General features: G+C 44.2%; 2 long non-coding RNA genes across 2 annotated transcripts in view; one reads left to right on the top strand and one right to left on the bottom strand.

The window, feature by feature from the left end:
• LOC145420224 (uncharacterized) overlaps nt 1-27,486 on the bottom strand; it is a 306,663-nt gene that overhangs the window by 23,214 nt on the left and 255,963 nt on the right. The window lies entirely within an intron of this gene.
• LOC145420136 (uncharacterized) lies at nt 21,732-22,191 on the top strand. The gene is made up of 2 exons (XR_013901433.1): nt 21,732-21,869; nt 21,951-22,191. It is a non-coding gene; the product is annotated as an uncharacterized LOC145420136 (long non-coding RNA).

The raw sequence follows: 27,486 nt of genomic DNA, 5'->3' as shown, positions 1-27,486 counted from the left end.
ATATTCAGAATCAGCTTAAAGTTTCTAACTCTATGCAAAAAAAAAAAAAAAAAAAAAAAGACCAATGAATGAGAATAATCAACAACTCTTTAATGGAAAATGTGTACATGAATCACTGACTTTTTCAAAATTGAAATCCAGTACGATGTAGAACTTTTTGATAATCAAAAATCTTCCCCTAAAGATCATCTTTGCATGCTTTACTTAAACATTTATTTGCTGCTGCGTTCTTTGCAGTTGTTCAAGCCATTCCCATTATTTAGTGTTTGAGTTGAGATTTGAGTTTTTATGATTTGTTTAATCAAAAATCATACTTTCATGTAACTTTCTTGTGTTACCAGTTAGTGTGTTAGTTTGGTAAAGAATATTATGTGTGTCTTTTAGACTCTTCTTATATTGTATGATATTTAAATAATCCATAATGAAAGAACTAAAGTTCAGATTTTAATGAGACTACTCTAGAGAGAAACTTTACTCTGTGATATAAACTTAGGAGTTGGCTGGTTCCAAAAGTGTGTTTTGTTTAACCTGTGAAACATCTCTGGTAGAAGACAAAAATCTCTCTGAGGATTGAGTCAAGAAGATCATCGAGGATAAAAATCTGTGCAAATCAAAAATCCCTCCACATTGGTGGCACATTGTGAATAATAGAGCAGCCAAAGATGCTTATACTGTGAAATACATATGAAATAGTTTAGTTGGTGCAAAGAAGAGAGGCAGCCACACTAATAAGTGTGTGTATTTAGAATGTGACCAAACTATATATCCATATATAACATCCCTCACTGTGTATTCATTCTTTCACGTTTTATGGCTAAAATAAGGTATAGCAGTTTGAAATCAGTCTATGTTCCCTTTAAAGAATGTATTTGGGTTCCTGTGATTTATGTCTTTATGAAACAACTTTTAGTCGTCTGCCAATCCACCTTTTAAAATAACAGGAACCACCAAACACACAAATTATCTTGCTTGTTTTCCATGTCATAGTTTTAAATCCACACCTGACTGTTTCACTTTGAGCATCTCCAGAGTTTCAGTCTCATCACATCTGCTGTGCAGTCTGCACCTGGAGCCCTCTGTGCCTCCCCCAACCTCCCTTACTGCTGAATGGTGACCTGATCTGAGGCAGCTGCTGTGGAAAATTAAGTCTGGTTTTTAAACAAACATACAGCTCCACTGGGCTCGGCAGGGGCCAGGGGCAGAGGGTCCAGCTATGGGGCCCGCTGAGAGTAAACCATCCCTGGGGGAGTGGTAGAGAGGAGGGTCGGCATGTAATCTGATGAGCCCATGAAGCTTGTCATCAGGCCTGAATTTTACATAAAGAAGGCAGTCTCTCAAATCCAAAATGCATAGCTCTAGCAGGGCAATCATTTTAGCCACTGATGACCTTTCAGCACCTGACAAGGATAGGAGTGATCACGGCTCAATTGCAGATAAAGGTGAAGTGTCTTCCACCTTTACCTTTGTCTTCTTCTTTGTCTTCAGACAGGGGTCATCTCAGCAGATTAACTCTGAAAACCAGATCCAAACAAAAAAACACCACAGGGAACATCTATCACTCACAGACGCAATCATGCTAAATGTGTCTATTTGCATCCCCCCCTCCCTTTTTTTTTACTAGAGTAGAGCAAGGGGAGGGGAATATCTATCTCTCTTGTAGTTGACAGTCCCCATTAAAATGGTGAGCATGCTGAGGACTGAGGCAGCAAGACGACCGTAACTTGTTTCTCATACTGTTGTGACAGCAAATGCAAATAGCCTGACTTTCCCCCCGGAGAGAGAACGAGAGTGGCAGGTGGGAAAATGCAGAAAAAGAGGTGTGTAAAAAAAGAGAGAGGGATGAGCAGAACAAGCTCGTGGTAAAACAAAATGAAAGTAAAAGTCACTCCTCCATCCTTTGGTCCATTTTAATGACTTCTTCCTCAGCTCTGCCATCAAAATATTATATCAATAATTTGCTAGCGAAAAATTAAACAAGTAAAACAATGAGATGGCCCCGGGGGCTGCCTTCCCCCTCCAAATTAGTCTGTGCATTTTAGAAGAAGGTCACTTCCTTCTCCTCTACTACTCCCTCTACTCCGCTTCCCCCTCCTCCCACTTTCATCGGATCAGTGACACGTTCTCGGGCATGATAGCGCTGACCTGAGTTTGAATTTAGAATGTTCATTAATAGGATATTATGCCATATGCTCACTGCACTGTCTTATTGTAATGCCTGACACTGGTTTGAGAATTTGTAATTAGTGCTGATATAATGAATATACTGGAAGGGCTAATGCTAACTATGGGGATAGAAAGAGAATTGCACTTTGAACTGTAAGCTAGTAAGATCGGTCACCTGATGACCTAAGCACTCTGGGAAGAGACCTTCATCTGGGCCCCTATTTAATAAGCATGTCAAAAGAGGAAATCAGTCAAATCCACAGAGTGGGGAATATTTGGTTCTGCATTAATTCTTTGGCACACAATGACCTAATCAGTATTCTTAACCTAGGAAATGACTCCTGCGTGGATTCCTATTTAGGAGAGCTTAGAGGGGTCTAAACTCAAGGTGATCAAGTTGCAATCTAGAATTTGTGGATTCCACGGTACATGTAATTGTGGCTTGTCACTTAATTGTCACAGTCTAACTTCATATTGCAAAAGCATGAAGGGTTTAAGAAATTGCATTTTCTCAGTTTAGTCAGTTCAAGATGTTAAGACACTGAATTATAATATTAAATGTTTAAAACATAAAATTTAAAAAATGCTCTAAAATAGATTTGCTAATTGGTGCAAATAATGCTTAACATGTTAAAAGTGTGTTGTTTTGGAGAAGGTTTTAGCCTGAAGTAGATTCTGAAGTAAGATTTCACTAACAACAGCAGCAGTTTGTCTCAAAACTACTGAAATCTCCACATTTCATTTTTTAAAATACCATTTTTAAATTTCAAAATAGTATTTACATTTTTTTCTCAAAACAGATTTTTGAATTTAAACTTAAAATGTTGAGTAATAAATTTTTTTTTGGCTCTAATACTCTGTTGTAAAAAAAAACCCCAACATTGTTGTGATTCTTTCAGTTTAATGAGGAACTGTCATTTTTTGAAATTACGTTCACTGCAATACATTAACCGATTTTCATGTTTTAATCCTATAGTGTAGTTACTACAGCAGCATGTTAACTGTAACTCTTTCACTACTTGGTTATGGTTAAGGAAAGTACCTGCACCAGTGCCTGGAATGCTTTTACTTTTAATGACTCAGTGAAATCTCCATTCGTATTTATTGGTGAGTTCAACAAAATACTGTTGTGTATGTAACTTAACTATCAATTAGGTGACATAAATTAAACGTGACATGTGACAGGATGATGAAATGAAAATAATATATAGGAAAATTAAAAGTACTGGAATTTATTTTTTCAAGGTTTTGCCTTATAGGGGAAAGGCATCCTGTCTTGGGTCACTGATGGATTTTGATATTGAATCAAAATCATAACCTAAAGAGCTCAATTTAAAGAAAGCAATTAATTACCTGCAATGGCATGCACAATAAAAGGTTTGGCAGAGTTAAGATCCCTATATGAAAATATCACACTAATGGAGTCTAGACTAAGATAAGTGGTGGCTAAGCAGTGAAGTGTAATGTCAGACGATTCGAACCAAAGTGACGGGTGAAAGCAGATGCCAAATGCCAGCCCTTAAAGAGGTTGGCTAAAATCCCAGTAAGATTCATGAACAGGAAGACAGAAAACAGAGTGCGTATGAGGACGACATTCCTATCTGAGCTTTTGAGAAGCTTTAAATACTCAGTAAGAACATTTTGGAATTTTTCAGCATGTTCATTAAAACAGTTTCCATTGAGCAATCTTTAAAATGTGACATAATTTACATTTTAAAATAAGCTGATGGACAAGCATAGAGAAAGTTTTTGTACGTCTAGAGAAATCCTATGATTGTGCCAGAAGAGGAGCTACATAAAGAATTCAGGGTTGACCGACAAGTATTTGAGGATTGTGAAGAATACATAGGAGAGTAGCAAAATAGTTGTGACGTGTACGAGTGACAGGTGGGTTCAAGCTGGGGATGAGATTAAGGACATACTCTGGATTGAGGATCTGCTCTGAGCCCCCTTTCGTTTGCAACAGTGACGGTGTGATCTGTAGGGAAAGTAGGGACCAGGTGGAAAACAGCGACGAGAGGAGAGGTGGAGGTGTGGTCAGGAGAGAAGAGAAATGAAAGTCAAAAGAAGCAAGACAGAGATGCAGAGAAAATAAAGGTAGATGGTTTAAATGCTTGGGGTCATCAGCCAAAGTGATGCTCAGTGCACAAGAGAGGTTGAAGAAAGTGCAGGCAGGGTGGAGTCATAATTTGTCAGGGTGACTTGTGACAGAAGAATAGCTGCATGAGTGAAAGGGAAGACAAAATGGTAATGACTAGATGTTTCAGCATATACATACACACAGGTATTTTGGTAAACATAGCCTTTTCTGTGTGTTTTGGATCACTGAAAATCAGTGTTGGGTAAGTTATTTTAAATGAGTAACTTAGTTATATAACTAGTTACTTCGAGTGCCCCCTTCTCCCTGTTTACTTGTTACTTTCAAAGTAACTAGTTACTAGGCAAAGTAAATTTGGTTTTACTCAGAATTCTCTCATTAATGTGTTGCTTCCCTAACTGGATACCCAGCAAGGATGCAAGTCTTCTAGCTCGCTTTTGACTAGAAACCGGCCCACCATTATAGGAAAAACCATAAAGTCTTTGAATGAAAACAAATGTCATTGTCACAGTGATGTACACTGTCTTGTTGGTATATATGTATCAATCTAATAAACTTAAACCTACACCATCCTCCCTATTCTAGTATTCTAAACAGTACTTAGCCGAAACCCAAAGACTGCCTGGTCGAGTTAACTTCCTGAACTATCTACAACACATGGTGGAAACCTGAAATTAAGACAGAGAAGACTAAAGGTGATACATGACAATTACTGAATAGTAAAAATAATAAATGACAGATTTAGATATTTTCATAAACTATTTATTTACCACATCAATAAACAGCATGGCAGGGCAAAATATTTTTCCTAACATGGCAAGTTTTAAAAAGTGAAAGAAGACAGAAAGACAGGTGAGAGAGCATAAAACTTAATTGACTTTTTGATGGCATTTTACACACAGTACTGGTACAGAATCTAGAAAATGTGGGAAAATACTGGCATCATATACAGTACTTACTTCTTAAGAAATTATGATGGGACCCTGAAAATAAATTACAATACAACTGTACAATAATGGATTTCTACACATTTTACATCAGATGAAAACATTTGTTGTCAGATTCAAATAGTTATTTAGTAAAAACTAGACATTTTAAATGAGAATAAGAAAGTATTTCTTTGTGCCCCCCTCTCCCTGTTAATGCCCTACCTGGCCCCTGGCAAAACTTTGCTAGACCCGCCCCTGCACAGTTACCAGCTGTCAGCTACTTAGAAAAGGATCCTGGTGTTATTTTTCAGAAACCGTTCATAACTTCCCTTCAACTCATTCATGTCACCTAAAAGGTAAACCTGTTTCTCCATCACCTGTTCAGCTCTGATGATTCAGTAAGGACATCTCCTGGTTTCATCTTCATGTTTCCCTCTCACCACATAACCAAACCGACATCATGACCAGCAGCTTTACAGCTGTGGCTCCAGCAAACATCAGCTGACACTAGAAATTAATATTAAATAAATTCTAACAACAGCTTATCAAGCTTTAACGTGTTGCTGTTGCTTAGCACGACATCCGCTGGGTTCTTTTTTCTGGCGCATATTGGGCGATAAACAAACAAGAGAGACAGAACTTGCATCAGAAAAGCCGATCAGCTGATCACTGATCAGTTTCATGATTGAAGTAGCAACAGGAGAGGGAGGGGGAGAGAATGAGAGGAGAAGAAACAGCTTTCGTGCCAAGACAAATCACGTTCTTTTTCAGCTCAATACAAAATGCATAATATTTTCTCTGAATACGAGATGATTCTGTTTTTACGGTATGGTTGGCAACTCTAATAACTAATCTTATGAATAAAATAAAGTTCAACCTCAGTAACATCATAGCATCCAACCATCAGTACATAAACTCCGTCATGCTAGCTAGTACGCAATACGAGTTTTTGTAACTGACTGTAAAAAGTCAGCACAACGTAAATAAACTCCACCTAAACTTGGTTTATATCTGACCCAGATAGACTGCAGGGTGGCTGTAGCTCAGGAGCTGGAGCAGGTGATCTACTGATCGGAAGGTTAGTAGTTCGATCCTTGGCTCCTCCAGTCTGCATGTCATGTATCCTTGGGCAAGATACTAACCCCAAGTTGCTTTCCGATGCGTCCATCGGAGTATGAATGTGTGTGAATGTAGTTAGATAGCACTAACTACACAGGTCATAACTTCTTACCTGAAGTTCAGTTCACCTGACATTCGGACCGGCGGCCGCATCGGGTCTCTCCTCCTGCCTCCCCTTTCCCTCATCCACCTGCTGGCCTTCATCACTTGCTAATGTTACTGAATCTGTGGAAGCGCCGCGATAGCCACCACCAAACAACTGAGTTATTTTTACACATCTGCCAGCAGCTGGCCAATCCATCACCTTTCAGTGTTTATACTGTTATGGAAAAAAAAACAAAAAAAACAAAAACATCGGCCCATAAAAACGAAAAATCACCATCGGCCCACCGGGTCCAGCTATGGCTGCATATGTGTTTTGTAGTAATTTGTTTTTGTAGAGGGCTAGCAAAACAACCATTTTCAAGAGCATTGCCACATTGGAATCCCGACTTCTCTGACGAGACTAACCAGAACGCGGTTTGCTCGAGTGTGACATCATTCCAAGGTCCGTGTTCCAATTTTCGAGGTAAGTCGAACGCAACACACGAAGTAACAAATAACGACCCTATCTAAATCCCAATAATGATTAACACGTTCCTGATTTTGGCATAATAACTAGTTACCGTGCTTGTTACCACAATAATAACGTAGTTACTGTAGCACGTTACTTAATAACGCGTTAGGCCCTACACTGCTGAAAAGTGAGTTTTTACCAAGCCGATGGGGTATTGCTATCACAATGCCAAGTGGGTGGGTCCATGGAATAACTGGATAATGAAGCAAGGTAGTTGCAAGTTTCAAGTACATACCATAAGAATATATACTAAAAATCTTGTACGAGTTCAAAGCTCAGCATCCTTGACCTGAAGGTCACTGAAGACATTTATCTTCTTTTTTGACATCAGACTAAGTTTATGGGCTTTTGATAGGTCATCATTTCTGTAGTTAGGTTTACAACTCCACCTGTTCCCAGTTTTAAGAAATGCCTGCATACGGACCCTCATTGGGAGTGACAAGGACAGACAAGAACTGAAATTACAATATTAGAGGGACATCTGAGGTTGAGTAGTTTGGACAAAAACTTTGAGGGCAAGGCTGAGATGGTTTGGACATGTGCAGATGAGGGATAAATAAGGAGCTGCCAGGCAGGTATGAAAGAGGAAGACTTCAGAGAACATTCCTGGATTTTATGGGCATTCCATGATACAGCTTGTGACCATAGGGTTGCATCCTCAGCACCATCCTCTACACCCCTATTCACCCACAACTGTGTCGCCTATAAGCAGCCTCGTCCCCTCCAGTGATGCAACGAGGCCGCTTATAGGAGGGAGGTGGCCGGTCTGGTGTTATGGTGTGAGGACAGCAACCTCACCCTCAACACTGATATGACAAAGGAAATAATAGTGGACACAAGGAAGAAGAAGAGGCCTCACCAGCCGCTGTTTATCCGGGAGCGTAAAGTGGAGAGGGTGAGCAGCTTTAGGTACCTGGGCGTCCACATCAATGAGGACCTAACCTGGAACACTGAACACCACATAGCTGGTCAGGAAGGCTCAGCAGCAGCTGTATTTCCTAAGGAGGCTGAGGAAGTTTGGTATGTCGGCCAAAATCCTCAGCAGCTTCTACAGCTGCACTGTGGAGAGATTACATAAACTGACCAGCTGCATCACGGCATGATATGGCAGCACTACTGCTATGGACCGCAAACGACTGCAGAGAGCAGCTCTGCTGCCCTCTCTGCAAAGCATCTACCATCACAGAGTCCAGAGGAGAGTTGCCTCCATTCTCATCCTCATCCTTCTTCCCCACTGCTATCAGACTCCTGAACAGCTGACCTACCTCAACTGCAATTTGCACATCCGGACACTTTGCACACTAAGTTCACTTTGCACATTAAGCTACTTGTACATCCATCTACATCGACATGTGCATACCTCACTTGTCTTCACTTACTTATTTTTGTACTTATTTATTTATCTTACATTATTTTTTATCCTTATTTTTATCTTTATTTATCTTGTTCTTTTAACCCTTACCGTACTTGGCATTTGTGTATGTACAGCAAAGGAAGAATTTCATTGCACAGAGAAATGCTATTTCTTGTGTACATATGACAATAATGAATCTTGAATCATAGGTGAGGGTAGGGACATACATCAACCGGTAAATTGAAAGCTTCGCTTTTATACTCAGCTCTCTCTTCACCTCGATGTACCGGTACAGCGTCCACATCACAGGATCAATTCAAGGTTTAGTTCATTCTAAATTTAAATAAGTGTATTCTGCTTGAATCAGTTAAGTAGGACATGAGTAGAGAAAAGGAAGGAAAAAAAACAGATCTATTTTCTGTTGCCCACATTGTAGCGGGAGACTTTGCCTCTATGGGGTTAAAGTGGGATTCAGCAAGTGGGAAACCCTAAAATTGGCTGTAATGGCTCAGTGCACAGACTGTGATCAGCTGACCTGTGCTGCTGCTTTGAGGTTTACTGCTCTTTGTGGATTTACACACCGAATTCCATAGAATATAAGCAGATGTTTCCTCTTCATCTTAATTTCAAATGCTGCACACAAACAGTTGCTGACGTTTGTTGAGTTGATCTAAATGTTGCATTCAAAATGACCCACCACTTAAAAAAAACATTACTACCTTTACTCTTTCTCTTCTTTTGTAGGGCCATCTAAAAGCTGAAGTACCCCACGGATATGGACATGTGCACATTCCAAAAGAAGCTACATTAGCCCAGATTAACCTGTGACTATGGCACACAGTTAATAGCTGAACAGGAGTGCCTTTCATGTATTACTGATTAGGCGTGGTAACGTAAAATAATAACTCCCATCAAATGCCTTTAACCAAAAGTAGCAAGTCTATTTAAAAAAAATTAAGAAGCAGAAAGTACAGCTATGTGTTGAAAAAAATGCATGGAGTAAAAGTAAAAAGTAAAGAGCAGATAGCTGAAAATTCTATTTGAGTACAGTAAGGGGGAGGAAACTAGATATACACTCAAGACTGGATTAAATTTACTACGACAGATCTTACAAAAATCAGAACAGCTTCCTAAAAAACACAAATCCAAAAGCTAACCTGAAGTCAGAACAGGTTACTTTTAATTTAAGTGTAATCGCTTGAATAGCTTTTGACAAACGAGAATTATGACCTTTGTTTTTTCATTGTTTGCATGTTCAGCCATACTCTCTTTTCCTCCAGCAGTGTTTGCTAAGGCGATCATGTGACATACAGCGATACTGCGCTCCCAGCATTACGCTGTGGCATTTTCCTCACATGCCACCACCACCATGTCCCACCGGCACCAATTTTCATTCATAATGATGATCATGTGCGGCATTGAAGGATGAGGATTTCAGCAGCTTTTGTCTTGGCACTGTCCCAGCACTTTGAGTCCTGATGTGCAGTCATAATTATGCTGCTCATGCTAAATGCCTATTGTGTAAAAATGCAGTGCAGCTGCCAACAAAAGCAGAAAATTTAGGGATTTTTTTTCCATCAACAAGCAATAAATAATTGCATACAATATGGGTTATGCTAAAAATATATCCCAACTGAAGGCATAATACTAGGAGAAATGTATGGAATAAAACAATAATGCAGGATGACATGTACTGGCAGCTGCAAGCGGTCACCCACAGATTAAGAGGGGCATTAAGAGGATTTGGGTTTCTTGGAGGAGAATAGCTGCGGTTTATGAAATTATTAAATATGGTTCAAAATAAAGAACATAAAATTGTTCTAAACTTAGTAATTTATCAAAAACATGGAGCAGTTCATTTTCAGTATCCATTAATTCAAAACATTGCAAAATAATGAGCTGACTCACACAAGCAGTTCTACCTTACTGTCATGGTCCTGCGTCATTTTAACCCAGCGTTCTTAGTTCTCTTGTGTTTTTGTATTTTGGTCTCTGTTTATGCTTTGGTTCCAAGGTTGTTCAGTTTAGTTTATTCGATTTCCCCCTCATGTCTTTACCCTGTGTCCTCCTCCACGTAGCTCAGTTCCCATGCCTCGTTCCCCTCATGTTTTTTTCCATGTTTTCCCCAGCCCGTTATGTCTGAGCTCTCCCCGTGTTCTCTCCTCCCTTCCTGTCTGCGCTCTGTGTGCTTCCTGTCTTTACTTTGACAGTCTCCCGTCAGTGTACGTCAGTGTTGTCTTTTTCCTGCCGTGTCTCGTCATTATTATCAGTGTCACCTGTGTTCCCCCTGTGCCCCCACTTCCTCCTCTGTGTATTTATGTCCGAGTCTCCCTCAGTTCTGTGTTGCGTTCTCCCTCTTAGCTGTGTGACTTTCCCCGTGAGTTCAGTTTTCCCAGTTATCAAATTCGGTTCTTTTTTAAATTCTTTTACCGACAGAGAAAGACCCGACTCAGTGTGGTCAAGCTCAAAAAATCATCTTTATTTTACATTTCCGGAAAAGGGGAGCTGTAGACACTATCAAGCACCCACAGGTCTAAAAACATTACAAGCCAAAGGCTTATGTATATTTCCCTTCTACGTCACACACAGTCACACACAATTTCAATCAAAACAACTCTGGAGTGCACCCTGCCTAGTTTCATTTTCTGTCTACACCTCTTCCTGTTCTCTGCAAAAGCATGCAGTTTCCTGTCAGCCTCCGACCTAGTTTATACTCAAAGTTGGCCCTCTCTTAAACTGGAAGCTATATAACTATATTAAAAACAAGTGACAATAAGCCCTAAATAAGCACTAACAATACATTTATTTCCATAACACAGTTTAGCCCATGTGTCTCCGCTGGAGGGTCCGTGGGGCCGCTCCAGCCGTTCCTCGTCTCCGCTGGGGGTTCAGGAGAACCACTCCAGCCGTTCCTCGTCCCCGCTGGGGGTTCAGGAGAACCACTCCAGACGTTCCTCGTCTCTGCTGGGGGTTCAGGAGAACCGCTCCAGATGTTCCTCGTCTTCTCTGGGGGTTCAGGAGAGCCGCTCCAGCCATCTCCGCTGGGGGTTCAGGAGAACCGCTCCAGACGTTCCTCGTCTCCGCTGGGCATTCAGGAGAACCGCTCCAGTCGTTCCTCGTCTCTGCTGGGGTTTCAGGAGAACCGCTCCAGCAGTTCCTCGTCTCCGCTGGGGGTTCAGGAGAACCGCTCCAGCCATTCCTCGTCTCCACTGGGCATTCAGGAGAACCGCTCCAGCCGTTCCTCGTCTCCGCTGGGAGTTCAGGAGAGCCGCTCCAGCCGTTCCTCGTCTCCGTTCAGCAGCCTGTCTCCGTTGGAGGGTCCGAGGTGCCACCGTCTGGTCCTGTCCTGTCTGGTCCTGTGCCCACCAAGCCTCGACCAGTACACCCGACGCCTATGAGTCGCCGCCGTCTTCCACGCGGCTGGCCTCTGGACCTGCTCGGTTAGCTGTGTGACTTTCCCCGTGAGTTTAGTTTTCCCAGTTTAGCTTTGTGCTGATTTCTGTATCGACTCTTCCCGTTCTGTTAATAAAGCTACATTTTGAGTTAAGTCCTCGTCTTGGTGCATTGCGCTTGGGTCTAATTCCTGCCTGCACACCGCTGGATCATGACACTTACTGTTACATGCACGACAACACTCTATAACAAAAAGTAACATCTAAATACCAAAACAAGGCATAGATATGGTATTTGATAATAAATAAATTCTCCATAACATCACTTAAAAAAGTAGTACCTTAAAAAGTCAGTGGGTAGACACTGTGTACTGACATGGGATTAAAAACAATAAAACTAATTTATTCTTCCTTCTTGTGATGTTTAAATCATTGCAACTTGTGACATTTTTTCCAATTGAAATTAACAGTTGGAAGGAAATGGTATTTAAGTTTGTTCCTCAATGCTAAAGCAGGATGAAAAAAATCAGGAAAAAAGAAGAAAAGAACATCCAGCTGTCCTCCTACAGCTCTCACATCTCTGTACTGTCCCTCCAAACGAGCACAGGCATATGCACAAGCTTCATTTTGCAGTGTTATAATGAGAAGAAACATGCATACTCATGCCAGTAGTCTGAAAACACATGTGCTTGGCCAGAGTCTCGCATGAAAGGCAAGATCTAGAACCAATAATAGGTGCACAGTTCGAGTTTATTCCTATACCACTATTATTACCATAACCTAAAAGGTTATTAAAAGCCTAAAAAAAACCCACACAGCTGAATCAAAAGTGCTCAGCCATGTGTGATATGGATAACTGTCAATATCTCTAGGGGGATTCAGAATATTAATGATAAATGAAGGTAGAGTGTTGGCAAAACAGCTGATTATTACTGGCAACAAAGTTTAAGTTAGAAAGTTGGAAAAAAAGGTCAACATTTGCAACACTGAACTTTCCTTGGCAAGCATAGTTTGTGGAAATGGAATTTAATTTGTTAAAATGCAAAATAAGAAGAGATTCCAAGCTGGCATGTAAACCAAGCTACATTATTGATACATGGTAGCATAGCAAACTGCACGAATGAAGATGGCTAATGCAACAAAAGACTCTGGAAATATATTGAATGGCTTTGGGTTGAATTTGTCTTTGTTAAACCTAAATTTACTTTGAAGAACTAACTTACTGTTATTTACACTCTGATTTACATTATCTTAGCATGCCCAGCTTACGTAACGGATTGTTACCGGATTGTTAACGGAGACGGATGCAGTTTCCTAGGAGTACAAAATAAGCGGTGCTTTCAGCGACAATAACTGAATGTGGCCACAAGATGGCAGTGAGATAAAGGTTCAAGGTCCTTTATTAGTCACATGCATAGTTATACAAGTATAACACACAGTGAAATGTAACCTGGCACGCTCCTCGACTTGTGCAAAAATGGGGGGGGGGGGGGGGGGGGGTAGAGGAAGAACATTATATATATAACATATACATTAGGTGAATGTGCAGTAGTAGCATGTATGCAGCAACAGGTGAATTCTGTACATAAAGTGAATTGAATAAGAATATTCAATCTGACTATTTTATAGAATAGACAATATAAACATATTTAAAATTAACGGAATTTGAAATGTACATTGTGCCGATGGGTTTAGAGAGTCTGGAAGAGAGTCCTGTGTCAGTCAATTATAGATGATGATGTGAGAGGGCGGTTGTGTGTGTGTGTGTGTGTGTGTGGGGGGGGGGTTAGGGCCTGGATGGCTTGGGGATAGAAGCTCCTCTTGAGTCTCTCTGTCCTTGCCCGGATGATGCTTAACCTTCTACCGGATTGCAGAAGTTGGAACAGTTTGTTGCCAGGATGGGACGGGTCCTTCAGTATCTGGGCTGCTCTAGTCCGGCATCTCCTGGTGTAGGTGTCCTGAAGCAGGGGGAGAGCAATCCTGCAGCGGTGTTCTGCTGTATGGATCACTCTCTGGAGAGCTTTTTGGTCCTTAACACAGCTGTTCCCAAACCACGATGTGATGTTCTGTGTGAGGATTGTCGAGGAAAACCTGTTATTTTACTGTTACTTGGTTATCATTTACAGGCACTGTCATTATTTCATCATTACTTCATTAGTCTGTATTACTTATCTTCAGTTTATCATGTATCATTTATTGTTTATTTCAGAGCACGTAGGATAAAACCCATTCTAGATATAATACTCTATCATGTGGCGAAAGCACCTCTCGAGCTAGAGGGTCCAGTTGGGCCTCCTGCAGTCACTTGCAGGCTTACACAAACATGCACATACAGAGTTATGTAAAACACGCACGTTCACATACACACTTAATAAGAACAGAAAGGTCGTCTTAGGACAGTCTCTCTGAGAGCTACACTATCACAAAATGCACAATGTATTACACACTTGTTTTTCTCTAAAGTAGCAGTTGATGTCCATATAAGGAGAACGTTTTGAGTGCGAGGAACTGTTATCATTGCCAGTAAGGTCTAACTGTGTGACGTCATAATGACTATAAAGCTTTCTGTCTTTGTGTAAACGAAGAAGAAGTCCGGCTCTTCCCACACTGTAATGTGTGTTTTTAATAAATGATCTGTGCTGACCCAAACTATATCCCAGTCGTAGTCTCTTCCTCAAAATCCGAACCATGACAGCGCCTGTATAGAAAATCCTGAGGATCTTTGGAGAGACCCTGAACTTCTTCAGTTGTCGTAGGTGGTACAGGCACTACCTAGCCTTTTTGGTCTGGACCTGAATGTGGGCAGACCATGTCAGGTCTGAGGAGATGTGGACACCAAGATACTTGAAGGACTGCACCCTCTCCACTGGAGCTCCATTGATGATAATGGGCTTGTAGTCTCTGTGCTGACCCCTCCTGAAGTTCACCACCAGCTCCTTGGTCTTGCCAATGTTCAGCTGGAGATGGTTGTCCTGGCACTATGAGGCCAGATTCTTCACTTCGTTCATGTAGGCCGCCTCATCGTTGTTGGAGATGGCACCCAACACCACTGTGTCGTCAGCAAACTTCACAATGGTGTTTTAGCCGTGGGTGGCCACACAGTCTGAAGTGTAGAGGGAGTAGAGCAGTGGCGAGAGGACACATCCCTGTAGTGCTTCTGTGTTGATGCTGTTAGAGACGCATCTACCCACTCTCACCACCTGAGTTCAGCCAGTGAGGAAGTCCAACACCCATGCACACAGACGGCTGTTGAGTCCCCGTTCCCTGAGCTTTGTGAACAGTCTGCAGGGCACTATTGTGTTAAATGCTGAACTGTAATCAACAAACAGCATTCTCACATAGTTACCCTGTTTCTTGTCCACGTGGATGAGGGTGGTGTGCAGGACGTGGGCGATGGTGTCCTCAGTGGATCTGTTGGGTCGGTAGGTGAACTGGAGCGGATCTGTGGTGTCTGGGATGGAAGAGGAGATGATGTTCTGCAGCAGCCTCTCAAACACCTTCATAACAACTGAGGTCAGTGCAACTGGACGGTAATCGTTCAGGGATGAGGGTTTGCTGTTCTTGGGCACAGGGATGATGGTGGATCTTTTGAAGCATGTGGGGACCACAGACTTCGCCAGGGACTCGTTGAAGATGGAAGTGAACACACCTGCTAGCTGGTCAGCACAGCAGTGCAGCAGACGGCCGGTGATGCCGTCTGGCCCCGCCGCTTTCCTTGTGTTCACTCTCCTCAATGCCGCTCGGACGTCATGCTCCACGATGCTGGTCACCGGTCTTTCGCAGATGACGTCACTGTCCTCGGTAGTCAGGTGGTAGATAGCATTAGCCTCAAAACGGGCGTAGAACTGGTTCAGCTCGTTGGTGAATGCAGAGTCGGCGTTGATCGGCGCAGTGTCCCTGGCTTTCTAGTCCATAATGGTGCGTAGTCCGTGCCACATACTCCGTGTGTCGCCCTGGTGGAAGACTCCATGCGCTCCCGGTACTAGCGTTTGGCATCTCTCACCGCGCGCCGCATGGGGCCGCTTTGTAGGCACTCATATCGCCAGTGGCGAGACCCGCGTTGTAGGTGGCGGTCCTGGCGTTCACTGCAGCGCAGATGGATCTGTCCACCCACGGTTTCTGGTTTGGGAATGTGGTGACTCTCGCAGTAGGGATAATCTCCTCCGCTAGCATATTGACGAAGCATACTGCTACTTCCATAAACTCGTTGATGTTGACTGCGCATGCTCTGAACATGTCCCAGTCGACGTCGTTGAGTGCGTCCTGTAGTGTAGCTTCTGATTGGGAAGACCAATGTTTCACCTCCCTCGTGGTCACTTCTTCTCTCCAAATGTTTTGTTTATACTGGGGAATGAGGAAGATGGCGTTGTGGTCTGACTTCCCGAAAGCCTAGTGTGAGACAGCTTTGTAGCCCTGCTTTTATGGCGTGTAGGAGGGATCCAAAATTCGATCCCCCCTCGTCGGACACGAGACATGCTGGTAAAAGTTCGGCATGACTTGTCCGAGGTTCGCTTTATTAAAGTCTCCCACTACAATGAGGGCTGCGCCCGGGTCCTTGTTTTTAAGCGAACTCAGCACATCATGTAGTTCGGACAAAGCCATACCTGTGTCCGCTTGGGGTGGGTGGTATACCACCATGGCGATGACCGAGGTGAACTCACGGGGCAGATAGAAAGGGCGGCACTTAATGCTCAGGAATTCCAGATGTGGCGAGCAGCCGCTGGAAAGAGTAGAAATGCTCCTGGCATCACACCACTTTCTGTTTACCATGAAACACACTCCTCCACCTTTGGTTTTGTTTGACTCTGCCGTTCTGTCCACGCGGAGCACAAAGAATGAATCCGACGGAGTTACGGCCTGGTCCGGCACGGTGGGGGTCAGTCATGTCCCCGTGAAGCACAGAATGTTGCAGTCCCTCATGTCACGTTGGAAGGTGACTCTTGCTCATAGGTCATCGAGCTTGTTCTCCAGGGATTGTGTCATGGTCCCCGCACCTCGCCAGCTGACAGCAGTCAGGCGCTTTGTTTTGTTTTTTTCTCCTCTCTCGCCTCTGCTCTCCCTTTCTCTCTCGTCCTCTTCCATTCTCTCTTTCTCCTGCCGGGGCGGAGCTCAGTATGGGCTCCTGCTCCTGGCCCACGCACCTGGAGATGATCAGCACACCTGCCGCTGATTATGAGAATTGGAGTCCTACTTAAGATGGCGAGTCTGCTCTACTCGTCGCTGGATCGTTGAGCCATCAGCGTCAGTCGTCCTGCACTCTGCAAAGTTTGTTCGTCAGTACGTCTGAACCAGGAGATTAACTGTTTCTCTTTCTGTGTATAGATTTCCCCTGGACCTGTTTTCCTTGTGCACGGTGACTGAGCATGAGCAAGAGTGATAGCGGAAAGAAGAGGAGCTGTGTGTGGTTGCGAGGGCTGTGTGGAAATCTCCCCTCCCTGGACTCCTGCCCCTTTCACTCCCGGACCCTGGAACCCCGGCCCCTTTTCCCCAGACACCGTTGTGTGTGTATATATATTTCACCGTGGAGAACACTGTAAATAAATTCACGTTTGATTTGAAGAAACTTGTGGTCTGCGCCTGAGTCCGCTCCACTAATCGTGACAGAACGATCCAGCCACAAAATGGACTCAGCAGACCAGAATACCGTCGGACAGGCACTGGCTGCCCAAGAAGCAGCGCTAACCCGCCACGAACAAATGTTACACCAGCTGCGAGGTGAGATTGCCGCACTAACCCAAGCTGTTTCCCGTTTGATTACACCAGGGGGCGTACAGCCGGGGAATCCCCAGCCAGCTCACCCTGCCCCGCAGGAAACACTCGCGGCGGCCACGGCCGGTCCCTCATCGGCAGCCACTCCATCCTCTGACGGTCCTCTGCCTTCGCCTGAACCCTTTACGGGTGAGACAGAAAAGTGCTCTGGTTTTCTGGCCCAGTGCTCATTGATTTTCTGCGAACAGCGGCGCTTCCATAACAATGACGGGGCGAAGATTGCTTTCTTTGTACAGATGCTACGAGATCGTGCTTTGAAATGGGCCCAGGTGGTATTAAACTCCGACCCGGAGATTTCTTTTGAGAGGTTTGTGGCTAGCTTTAAGACTGTGTTTAACCGAGGCTCTGGAGCCGAGGCTGCGGCGCTCCGCCTCCTTAACTTCAAGCAAGATAAGCGGAGTATGGCAGACTATTCAATCGACTTTTGGATTTTGGCAGAAGAAACCGGCTGGGGACCAGATGCGCTCAGGAGCACACTGTTAAATAACATCCGCGAGGATCTGAAAGATGAATTGATTATGCGGGACCTTCCCACTGCTTTTGATGAACTGATGTCTTTATGCATTAAGGTGGATGAGCGGCTACGGGCTCGTCGACAAACACGGAACTCCAGTTCCCAGGAGGCCGCGGGGTCACGAGGGGCGGAGGCCTCGGCCGATTACCGGTCCTCCCAGACACCAGAGGGCGCCAACGGAGAGGTACAACCCATGCAAATTGGCAGCTCCCACCTAACTGCTGCGGAACGCCAGCGACGGCCGGTGAGTGCCTGTATTGTGGTAACAAGGGACACATGATCGCCTCCTGTCCGTCGCGAGCAAAAGGCCGCGCCCGCCAGTGATGGTAGGAGTACTGGTGGGCGGTTTGAATCAGGATAAATCTCCTCCACGTTTAGCCCTGCCGGCTAAGCTTCTGGTCCACTCCGAGTGTCATTCACTTTCTGTGCTTATTGATTCTAGAGCAGAACAAAATTTCATTGACTCTGAACTAGCAAAACAACTCTGTGTGACTGTGGAGTCACTGCCCCACGCCTTACGCGTCAGTGCTTTATCAGGGCAGCGCCTCCCCGACATCACACACATCACTGAACCGCTCACCCTCACACTGTCTGGCAATCATTCGGAGGAGATTAGCTTTTTTGTTTTTCACTCCACTCAGACGCCGTTAGTTCTCGGTCATCCCTGGCTCCAGCAACACAACCCCACGATTAATTGGCAGAAAGGAGGCATCACGGGCTGGGGAGAGGAGTGTCATATGACCTGCCTTAAGGCTGCCGTACCTCCTAACAAATCGGTCACCGGCCCAGAGCCACTGCGGTTTTCCGACTTAGCAGATGTGCCGTCTGTTTACCACGATCTCGCTGAGGTGTTTCGGAAGGACCGAGCCCAGTCGCTGCCACCCCATCGGCCCTATGACTGTGCCATAGACCTGCTGCCGGGAGCTCCCTTACCGACCAGCCGCCTCTATAGCCTCTCGCTGCCGGAACGGGAGGCTATGGAGAAATATATAACGGAATCCCTCGCTGCCGGTATCATCCGTGCCTCTTCCTCACCCGTCGCAGCGGGTTTCTTCTTTGTGGAAAAGAAGGATAAGACCCTCCGACCCTGTATTGACTTTCGGGGACTCAATAACATTACAGTCAAGAATAAATATCCACTGCCTCTGCTCACCTCCGCTTTCGAACTTCTCCAGGGCGCCGTCATATTCAGCAAGCTGGACTTGAGAAACGCTTACCACCTGGTTCGGAGTCGGGACGGCGATGAATGGAAGACGGCGTTCAATACCCACCTTGGACATTTCGAGTATCTGGTCATGCCGTTCGGCCTCACTAACGCACCTGCAGTATTCCAGGCTCTGGTCAACGATGTTCTAAGGGACTTTATTAACCGATTTGTGTTTGTCTATCTAGACGACATTCTGATCTTCTCTTCCTCCCAGGCTGAACACGAGACCCAGGTCCGGCTGGTACTGCAACGCCTTCTGGAGAACCGGCTGTTCGTCAAAAGCGAGAAATGTGAGTCTCATGTGCCCACGGTTGCCTTCCTAGGGTACATAATCGAGCGTGGAGATCTCCGACCCGACCCTGTGAAAGTCAAGGCTGTTGTGAACTGGCCCGAACCAAACAACCGTCGCCAGTTGCAACGCTTTCTTGGCTTTGCTAACTTCTACAGGAGATTCATACGGGACTTCAGCAGGATTGCCTTACCATTAACCCAGTTAACCTCTCCCAAGCTTGCTTTTCAGTGGAGTGACGCTGCCCAATCAGCCTTTCAGGAGCTCAAGAAACGGTTTGCCTCAGCGCCCATCCTGGTCCAACCTGACACCACTCTTCAGTTCGTTGTAGAGGTCGACGCATCCGACTCAGGGGTGGGGGCCGTCCTTTCCCAACAGAGGGAGGGTAAGATGCACCCTTGTGCCTATTTTTCCCGTCGTCTCACCCCTGCAGAACGTAACTACGATGTGGGCGATCGGGAGCTGTTGGCGATTAAGCTCGCCCTGGAAGAATGGCGGGATTGGCTGGAGGGCACTAACCCTTCGTGGTCTGGACCGATCACAAAAACCTGGCCTACCTTCAAACGGCGAAATGTCTCAACGCTCGACAGGCCAGATGGGCCCTGTTTTTCACCCGTTTCCACTTCTCAATCACCTACAGACCCGGTTCCCGAAACATCAAGCCGGACGCTCTCTCCCGTCAGTTCTCCGCTGCTGACGAAAAGGCAGATCCGGATTCCATCCTGCCGGCAACCTGTACTATCGGGGCCATCACCTGGGAGATCGAGGTGGCCATCCGGGCGGCTCAGGTAGCCAAACCGGATCCGGGAGGGGGGCCCGCCCGCCGACTCTATGTTCCGCGCTCTGTCAGATCCCAGGTTCTGCAATGGGCTCACACGGCCTGGTTCTCATCCCACCCAGGGATACATCGCACCGTCAAGTTTCTCCAGCGGTACTTCTGGTGGCCCTCACTCACCCAAGATACTCGGGAATACGTCACTGCTTGTACGGTCTGTGCCCGAAACAAACCATCGAACCAACCCCCGGCGGGTCAGCTCCATCCGTTATCCACTCCTTCCAGGCCATGGTCTCACATAGCACTGGACTTCATCACCGGGCTACCTCCATCAGCAGGTAACACTGTCATTCTCACCATAATCGATCGTTTCTCTAAAGCGGCTCATTTCATTGCTCTGCCTAAGCTTCCCACAGCTCTAGAGACCGCACGCCTACTCGCCACTCACGTCTTCCACCTGCATGGGATCCCGGAAGACATAGTGTCCGACAGAGGGCCTCAATTCACTTCTCGGGTCTGGAAAGAGTTCTGCAACTCCTTGGGCGCAAAGGTCAGTCTATCCTCGGGCTATCATCCTCAGAGCAACGGCCAGTCCGAGCGGGCCAACCAAGAACTGGAGACCGCCCTGCGCTGTGACGCCTCCACCAATCAAACCATCTGGAGTGAGGAGTTGCCGTGGATCGAGTACGCCCATAACATCTTGACTGCCTCTGCCACCGGCCGGTCTCCATTCGAAGCTTCCTTGGGATATCAGCCTCCTCTTTTTCCTGCTGTGGAAGGTGAGCACTCTGTACCCTCCGTCCAGGCTCATCTGCGCAGGTGCCGCAGAGTTTGGCGGGCAACTCAAGCGGCCCTACTACGCACGAAGGAGAACAACAAATGCATCGCAGACCGGCACCGGACTCCAGCACCCGCATACTCTGTCGGCCAGAAGGTATGGCTCTCTACCCACTTTGTTCCGGTCAGGACTGAATCCAAGAAACTTACACCCACCTTTATCGGCCCTTTTGAAATCTCCGCCTTGGTCAACCCCGTCTCTGTGAAGTTAAAACTCCCTCGCAATATGAAAATCCATGATGTTTTCCATGTTTCGAAAATCAAACCTGTCCGGTCCAGTCCTCTGTGCCCTCCTTCCAGGCCCCCTCCTCCCACCCGGCTCGTGGATGGGTTGCCGGCTTACTCCATCACTCGCATAATGGACTCACGGCGCCGGGGGCGTGGCTGTCAGTACCTGGTTGACTGGGAGGGCTATGGCGTGGAGGAGCGCTCCTGGGTCCCGTGAGCAGCCGTTCTGGACGTGTCCATGCTCCGGGAGTTTCACCGCCTGCATCCGGACAAGCCTGGTGGGTCGCCGGGAGGCTCCCGTTGAGGGGGGGGTACTGTCATGGTCCCCGCACCTCGCCAGCTGACAGCAGTCAGGCGCTTTGTTTTGTTTTTTTCTCCTCGCTCGCCTCTGCTCTCCCTTTCTCTCTCATCCTCTTCCATTCTCTCTTTCTCCTGCCGGGACGGAGCTCAGTATGGGCTCCTGCTCCTGGCCCACGCACCTGGAGATGATCAGCACACCTGCCGCTGATTATGAGAATTGGAGTCCTACTTAAGATGGCGAGTCTGCTCTACTCGTCGCTGGATCGTTGAGCCATCAGCGTCAGTCGTCCTGCACTCTGCAAAGTTTGTTCGTCAGTACGTCTGAACCAGGAGATTAACTGTTTCTCTTTCTGTGTATAGATTTCCCCTGGACCTGTTTTCCTTGTGCACGGTGACTGAGCGTGAGCAAGAGTGATAGAGGAAAGAAGAGGAGCTGTGTGTGGTTGCGAGGGCTGTGTGGAAATCTCCCCTCCCTGGACTCCTGCCCCTTTCACTCCCGGACCCTGGAACCCCGGCCCCTTTTCCCCAGACACCGTTGTGTGTGTATATATATTTCACCGTGGAGAACACTGTAAATAAATTCACGTTTGATTTGAAGAAACTTGTGGTCTGCGCCTGAGTCAGCTCCACTAATCGTGACAGATTGTACGTTGGCCAGTAGGATACTGGGCAGTGGTGCGCGATGCGCCTGCTGTCTCAGTCTGTTCCTAACGCCAGCGCGTTTCCCCCGATGCTTCTTTGTTCTACGCCTCGGATGAGCGACCCGTCCTTTGTTGTTCTCCCCGCCCCGTAGTATCTCTGGCGGCCAGGATGGGTCAGGTTTAAAAGTGTCCAAGATTAGATGTGCAACCTTGTCACCGATGTTTACAAGTGATCTGGTGTCGTATACTATAAAACTAGAGGATTTTGGAATGTAAACCAGAGCAAAAAATAAGTAAAAAACAAGAAAGGTGGATAGTCGGAGGGTGTCTGGACGTGGCCGCGCCATTTTGCCAAAAAAAAAAAAAAAAAAAGGATAGATCCTAAAGTTTCTAAACAGACTTGAGAAAGATGACTTTATTTTAGAATATTTTAACTCTTGTCTAATGTTAGACTTGACAAGACAGTTTTGGTTAACCTGACAGAATTCCACTGGTTTAGAGTATCCTGATCCAGTACTAATCAGAAGAAATTGTTAAGCCTCATTTTAAAATCAGTGTGAGAGGTACTTTGAGAAACTCAAACAACCACAATAAGTCTGCAGTCTGAGAGTGCTCAAATAAGTTAATATGCCACTATTTTTTAAATTTGAAATCAATTCTGGATTTAACAGGGAGCCAATGAAGAGAAATGAATATTGGAAAAATGTGGTCCATTTTTATCTTAAATTTTAGTCCAAGGAAATTAGAAACTCCGGACCACTTGGAGACATTTTTTCGTCATTTTAAAGTGTGTTATCTCCAGCGTGGTAAGGAGCATCACAACAATACAGCAGTTTCAGAAAAAGGTTTGATCAAAAAGAAAAAAAAAGATTTGTCACTCCACATCAGTTCAAATTTCTTCATTTGCAAATGGCTTGAACAAAGGTGGACATATTTAGGTGCAGTCTAACCTTTCCACAGCTACAAGTCTAACATTGCACCAATGCTAAAATGTGATTTTTTTGGAAAGCTCCTCAACATAAAAGGCAGAGCGGCGAAGACCAAATTCTGCTGCTTTCCTGCACATGACACTGCACATAAATATTCAATAAATTAGCTGTGGCTGTTTTATAGATTGATCAGTCATCTCTGGCATACTCTGACAGGCAATGCCAGGGCTGAAATATTAATGCTGACAAATTAGGGATTTCTGAGTAAATGATGTCACATTCCACAGCGCCACTCAAATTGACTTGCTGGCACGAGGGCACATTTGCCAGGTCGGTATTACTATCACTTGCTCCCCCTCGTCTCTAACCTTTCATCTCTTGTCTCCCTGTCACTCCTGCCTCAAAATGATATTCATTATTATATCGCTAACCAGGAGTCATGCTTTTCTTAAATCCTAGAAACTAAGAGAAAAATAATAAGAGAAAAAACTAATTGGCCAAAAGCCAATTCACAGCTCAGCCAGATTTTGTGGTGGAAATTGGAGCTCAATGTGACCCAGGGCCCCAGTGTTGAAAATGGTTGAGTGTTGCACAGTAAAAGCAGGGATGTTATAGTCTGTGGAAATAAAGCTACATGTATGAGGAACACCCTGCTAGATCCAGTGGAGGATTTTGACCAGATTCAACCACAGACAGAGGGAATCATGCTTCAGCACTCCTAGATATGCTGGGATTAGTACCAGTGATTTCTAATAGATTAGACGGGTTGCATTTGCACTCAGGCATATGTGAAAATGTATTATTTCAGCTGTGAGGATTATTTTGTTGTTTGACACTTTTAAATTAGTGCATTACATTAAGTTAATTAAATTTTAAATAGCAGTGTAACTTTTATGACATTAACATCATAATGAATCAAAATAAATGACAGTGAATCACAGAATAATGAATGCTCATGAAATAAAAAATATATTCAACATTTGGTAACAAAAAATGCTACAAAAATGTAGTGAGAACAAGATTTAAGTTTAATTGGTATCATATCTAATAGCGTTCTTATCAGTAACATTTATTCTACATATAAACAGTTCAGTTAATCTCAGTTTTATCGAACTGATATTAACTGAGTTCGATAAAACTGAATTAATTTTGTCTTAAATACGTTTTAAACTAGTTTTGCAATCAGATGAGTTGCCTCTTGTGGTCATTGCAAAGAATGCAGGTTTAAGGCACTCCTGCACAGGATTTGCTTTTCATTGTCTTTTACATAAACTTGAAGGCTCCACTCCAGTTGAATTAAATGATGCAATGTGTGAAATGTGAACTGGAGTAGTTGCACAGTTACACATAGAGTATGTGTACTGCTAAATTTGGGCATCGCTCTTCCGGAAGTTGGCTACAGCAAACTGCTGCAAACTGGTTTCCTAACCGGAAAGAGATCCATGTTCATGAATTATTTTTAAACTGCTTGAGGCAAGAAATGAGTGAAAACCTGGATTGGGACTGAGACCCTCTTATACTCAAGAAAGAAAGAATACACTACAAATACTAAACCCTAAGTTACTTCAATGTATTGATTAGTGCGTGTGACTGATAAAGTTCTTAAGATGCATAAAATAAAGTGCGTGTCTGTTCAATGTCCAAGAAAGTCAATCCAAAAATTTAAAACATTCTCAGTTTCTGTCAGGACGTCGCTGTGTAGATGGAGAAGAGAGGACCCAAACGCAGGACTCACGGCTTGGTGATTACTATGCAGTGTTGGGCAAGTTACTTGTAAAAGTAATTCATTATAGTTACTAGTTACTTCTTCAAAAATCTAACTGAGTTAGTAACCGAGTTACAAGATTCTAAAAGTAATTAATTACTTGAAAAGTAACTATTGCGTTACTTTAAAAAAAATGTTTAACCCTCTGGGGTCCAGGTCATAATTGGCCATTTTTAATACTTTTGATTTAACCTCTAGATTTCACCTTTAAAAATGATTTACTTTGGCTTGTTTGGTATTTTCCTTTCCAGCACAAACTCATGTGTCTGAATTTACAGTTATGTTTTCATTTTGACATACTGTATTAACACAATTGATCTACAATCAGGCAAAAACCATAAAATCCGATTAGAAAAAGTTATATTTTTTACTGTAACAACCACAAACATTTTAATTAATCATATCTCATAACCTTAAATGCAAATATAAATTGTCAATTTTAAAATCATATGCACAAGTTCTGCAAACAACAAAGTTATTTGCAGCCATTTACCTTTTACCCTTTTTATAACCATTTCAAACTATTTACAGAACAATCAGCTGTTCTTCAATAAGATGCAACACAAATTATTTGTGCCACTCCAGAAAATAATTTCTGTCCACTATAAAGGAGAACATCACAGCCTGATACATGCAGGTCTGACAGCAGCAGGTGTATCACTCCTGTTTCTACCTGGAGACAGCAGTCGCCTCATTGTTCTGACACATAACACAAAACTATCCACAACACTAGGGCTGTTCGATAAAACGATATATATCTGATGACGATATAAAAACATCTATCATTTCATTTTACGCTATCGTTTGTTTCGTGGTGTCGCAAAATAAACAGTTTACAGCAATATTTTTTCATCGTTTTGATGGTCACTGTAGTGGCTATATTAATTTCTTAAAGTTCTCTCTTTCTCTTATATTTAATATAACCACACTACAGACGGACAAGCGTCTGTTTTTATGCATTGTCGTTAGCAACAACGACGGTAAAACCATCTCGTGTCCGCTTGTTTATTTTCCACATACACCTTTCAGAATAAAGCTCAAGATCCTGTTGAGACTTTTCAAAATAAACTGAATCACGTGAAACAATATGCAGAGTGTTTACAGATGAGAAGCAAAAAAAGAGCCGTCAGGTGCTTAAAAAATAAACTTAGACTCAAACGTTAGAACAGGCTTTTCCCCGCAGCACGCTGTGTAATAAATACTCACAAAGAAAACGGCGGCCGATACAACTTATGTCTAAAAATGTATCGTTTTATTCATCGGTTAAAACATTCGACTCCAGCTACACGACGCCCACGAAACACTTCACGCAAGTCGAGCTGCCCGAGATTCATAGAATTTTCAGAAAATGAAAAAAATTTTGTGATTTATATCGCTATCGGGACGATAGCTGTCATATATCGTTATATGAGATTTTGGTCATATCGCACAGCCCTACACAACACTACACACTAACTACACAAGGCAACACATTAACTACACACTCCAAACACGCTAAACATCACAAATCTCTCATATCTCAAAACTCGCTCTCTCTCTTTTTCTGCTGTCTTTCTTTCTCTCTCTCTGTCACTCCTAAAACTTCCCCCTCTTCCTAAACAACCAAATGTCATGTTGCCATTTTTTGATTGGTCGACATGGTGCAGTTTTCCACCAACACGAAAGGGCTGTTTTTTGTTTTGTTTTTTTTGTAACACTTTTACCACCGGCTCGTGTGACAAGACTCCCCCCTTATGCCCTCGGGTGCAGTCTTGACTCTACTTAAACATTCTGTGATAAAAGATACATCTCAAAAAATAAATATCAGTCTAGGGTTCATATGATTCTCGTGTCCACACAGACAAGCGGAGGCTAAGGAAATACACTTAACCGATTAAGGCTAATACATGTGAATACTCAAATGATAAGACACCATGCAATAAACCCAACACAGGATCTCAGGGTTAGAAAATGTATTAAACAATTGCAGGAAATTCACATCCAACCCTTTTTTCTTCATGAAAAAAAAACACATATACAAAACATACAATAAACCCCCGGGGGATAGATTTCAGTATTTTTTCCCTTAATCTGTCCAATGTTATTCTTTTCCCAGAGTGCACTCTTAGTTTATTTTTGTTGTTGGCGCGCTTTAGTTGGAGCTCTTAATAATAACAACAATGCCTCCGAGTATCCGTGATGTCTCCACCTCCTCCGATGAATAACTCGCTCGTTGTGGTAGCAACCGTCTCCACTCGCGGCAGCGAGCAACGAATCTCCGGTTCCTTAGATAGCAGCGAATCATCCACGGTTAGCGACTCTCTCCCGAGACAACTCTCCAACTCCGTCTCTCCGCTCCGGCGGAATCTCCGTTAGCCAGGACCGTGGCGTTAGCCTAGCTCCAGCTAGCCAACGTAGCCAAATGTGCCTCGTGCTTAGTCAAGCACAAAAGATACGGGAAGCCCGGCTCAAACGCTCCGAATGATTACCGGGAAGCCCGCAGACGGGTGATATGTTGTTGCCGAACAACTTTGGTGACATAAGCAGTCCCGAAGTCCATGCTTCGTCTATGCCATTTTAGT

Source organism: Astatotilapia calliptera, chromosome 14 (assembly GCF_964374335.1).
Source record: "Astatotilapia calliptera chromosome 14, fAstCal68.1, whole genome shotgun sequence".
In the NCBI taxonomy this organism is placed as follows: Eukaryota; Metazoa; Chordata; class Actinopteri; order Cichliformes; family Cichlidae; genus Astatotilapia; species Astatotilapia calliptera.
This window is presented reverse-complemented; position numbering and strand designations above follow the sequence as displayed.